The 3547-nt window shown below is 50.9% G+C and overlaps 1 pseudogene; it reads left to right on the top strand.

The window, feature by feature from the left end:
* The first annotated feature begins 2742 nt into the window (after window positions 1-2742).
* On the top strand, window positions 2743-3216 carry LOC115513310 (annotated as a pseudogene).
* The last annotated feature ends 331 nt before the right edge of the window (window positions 3217-3547 follow it).

A 3547-nucleotide genomic window follows, 5' to 3' on the forward strand; every position in this document is an offset into this window, starting at 1 on the left:
GTGGTTTGTGCTCCAAAGCCTCCTGAAGATCAGGCTAGGGTTAGGTGTTAGCAGAGACCACATCCATGCTCAACTCCTGCTATAGACTAAATATTTGTGTTTCCCTCCCCATTCCCCACCCCCACCCCCCACACCCCCGCATAATTCTTATGTTGAAGCCCTAATCCCCAATGTGATGGTACTTGGAAGTGGAATTTGGGGGAGGTAATTAGGTTTAGATTAGTTCATGGGGTTGGGACTTTCATTACAGGATTGGTGCCTTTACAAGAAGAGGAAGAGAGACCTTTCTCTCTCTCTTTCTCTCCACGAGCATGCACAGAAGAAAGGCCATGTCAATACACAGTGAGAAGGCAGACGTCTGCAAGCCAAGAAGATGGGTCTAATCAGAAACCAAATCTGTCAGCACCTTGATCTTGGACTTCTCAGCCTCCGAAAGTGTGAGAAATAAATGTCTGCTGTTTAAGTCACCCAATCTTGTGGTATTCTGTAATATATTCTATGCTCTGTTATACCAGCTCAAGCTAAGACAGTTCCCTCCTCCACAAGGAGTTCCTGAAAAGCAAGCACCCCTTAATGAACCATGTATATCTGAATCCCTGGCTCAGGCTCTGCTTTCAGACCCAAGACACAGAGCGGGTATTTAACAGTGTTTGTTGAATGAGTGAACAAACATGAGACACACAGGGCTTGGGAAGATGACCACCACCCCCCTCCCAGCCCCTCTCAGACTGCAGGAGCCAAGGTCCATGTGGCCACCGTTGGTAGGACCCCCCCAGCCCGTAACCCAGCTGGAGTTGCTGTAGTCTCTATCTGCGAGATGCTGCCGACGACTGCCTTGGGCTTCTGGATGGATTAATTAATTACTGCCAGCACCAGCAAGAGAAAGCAGCCAGCCTGACAGCTCAGGGCTGCTGGCAGGCCTGTAGGGCCCCTCCCAGCCCCTCTTGGCAGGTGAGGTCTTCATTTCCCAGTACTTGGCAGAGTCGGGTCAGGGAATGGGTAGGAATGAATGGGGTGGGAACATAGTCAGGAGACAGAGGACGCAAGGGAAACAAAGGCCTGGAGCATCGCATTTCTTAGGCACCATCGCCCCTCCCATCCAGGGTCTCCTGTGGAGAATTAACCCCATTGTCCAAATAGTGAAACTGAGGCCTAGAGAGGCACACAGATTTGCCTGAGGTCACAGGTTTGGGGGGAGGTTTCCAGGCCCTCTGCCTTCCAGTGTGGCTTTGGCTAGCTTTCGAGTGTGGTTGGTAAAGGAGGTGGCAATGGGGACAGGATTTCTGGTAACTTCTCCTCCTTTTCTCCTCCCTGCTGTAAACCTTCCCTATCAGCAGGGGCCTTCCTAGCCTGAGACAGATTAGGAAAAGGAGAGACTCAAGCTGAAAGAAATGTGCTGTGTCTACCCCAGGGAGGGGCCAGGGATAATGAGGCGCTTCGTGCCCAGCTCTGCACCTCTACCCCCTATCCTGTCATCCCCTTCCCTGTGGCCAGGACTGAGCTGAGAGTCGTGGGGCTGATAGGAATGACAGCTGCCTCCGTGATTAACCCCTATAACCACACACAGAGGAGAGGTGGATGGGGAGTGGGGGCAGGAAGAAGCGAACTGGGGGGCATCACTCTTTGGCTAAATGGGAGGGCCTGGGAGGACCCTCACAGCCAGCTCTGGGTGTGAGATTTCCAGGGCTGGGCTCCCCACTTCTGGGGCAGTGGGCTCTCCCCTTCTGGGGTTTTCTTTGTTGCCACAGCTCTGCCATGGTAGCAAGCCTGGCATTGGTGTTTATCAGGCAGCCTCTGTGCTGCCCCCTCCTTGAAGGGGAAATGAGAATGCACCTGTCTGTGCCTCAGTTTTCCCATCTCTAAAGTGGGAACAGCAAGCATTCCTACCTCAGCGACGGATGGGAAGACCTAATGTGCTGACACACGCAGAGCAGTCAGGACAGTGCTCGGCATGCAGGAAGTACTGTAAGCATAGCCGTTACCAAATTTCATCAAATCTAAGCTGTCATGGTTTGGATGCACCATGACTTCATGTCCCTCTAAGAAAAATAAAACACTGCTGAAAATAACCAAAATGCACTGCTTGAAAGACATATCCTGATTTCAGAAATGCTAAAATTGTGGGGGGAAATGTGTTTCTTAGAAAGATGAAGTACAGCATTATTCTCCTTCATATTGCTTCCTAACTGAAGCACTTAGCCCCCCGCCAGCTGCATGGCAGGTGCTAAATAAACATTTGTTGAGTGAATGAGTGACAGGCCAGCAGCACCAAGTACGAGGGAGGTGAGGGGCGCCCAGAGCCTCTTGGAAAGCCCCACTCCCCATCTTCTTCCCCACTGGCTCCCCACCCCCCCACCGTGGAGACTGCCTGGCCCAAGGTCTTTTCAGTCTCTGCCTGTCCCACTTTGTCCAACTCCAATGACCAAACCCCTCAGCCTGGCATGGCTCCCAACAGGTTCATTGGGTAGACTGGCTGATGGTCCCTCACCCAACACCCACCCAACCATGGGTACCATATGTGCTCTAGTGCCCTGGACCAAATAAAGCACACCTTCTCTGTGGGACCCTCAAGAGTGACCATTCACAGGAAGGTGCAATTAGATGGACTTCCTGGCTCCTGTGAAATGCTCAGACTACAGAGAAATGCTGGAAAGGGGGGCGGGAAGGGGGGAATGAAAGAAGGGGAACAGCGTGCATGTAGCTCTCTCCCCATTTTCTCTTTTAAAAAAGTTTTAAGAGTGGGCTTTCTTCCTTTCTGCCGTAGGGTCAAGTAGCTGGTGTCGAGATGGGCAAATTCATGAAACCCGGGAAGGTGGTGCTGGTCCTGGCCGGACGCTACTCGGGACGCTAGGCGGCCATCGGGAAGAACATCGATGATGGCACCTCAGACTGTCCCTACAGCCATGCTCTGGTGGCTGGAATTGACCTCTATCCCCGCAAAGTGACAGCTGCCATGGGCAAGAAGAAAATCGCCAAGAGGTCAAAGATCAAGTCTTTTGTGAAAGTTTATAACTACAATCACTTCATGCCCACAAGGTACTCTGGGGATATCCCCTTGGACAAAACTGTTGTCAACAAGGATGTCTTCAGAGACCCTGCTCTTAAATGCAAGGTCTGATGAGAGGCCAAGATCAAGTTTGAGGAGAGGTACAAGACCAGCAAGAACAAATGGTTCTTCCAGAAGCTGCGGTTTTAAATCTGTTTTGTTTCAGTCATTAAAAATACCAAAAAAAAAAAAACCAACAACAACAAAAAAAACAAAAAAAAAAATTTTTTTTAAGATGTTTATTTATTTTTGAGAGAGAGACAGAGCACGCACCAGGGAGGGGCAGAGAAGAGGGGGAGACACAGACTCCAAAGCAGGTTCCAGGCTCTGAGCTGGCAGCACAGAACCCAAAGTGGGGTTCAAACTCACAAACCGCGAGATCATGACCTGAGCCGAAGTCGGACGCTTAACCGACTGAGCCATCCAGGTGCCCCTCTCTCCCCCTTTTCTCCTCTGCAACACTCTAAAAGGAGATTCAAATCCCAGCTGGCATTAGCAGCA

Source organism: Lynx canadensis, chromosome B2 (genome assembly GCF_007474595.2).
Source record: "Lynx canadensis isolate LIC74 chromosome B2, mLynCan4.pri.v2, whole genome shotgun sequence".
In the NCBI taxonomy this organism is placed as follows: domain Eukaryota; kingdom Metazoa; phylum Chordata; class Mammalia; order Carnivora; family Felidae; genus Lynx; species Lynx canadensis.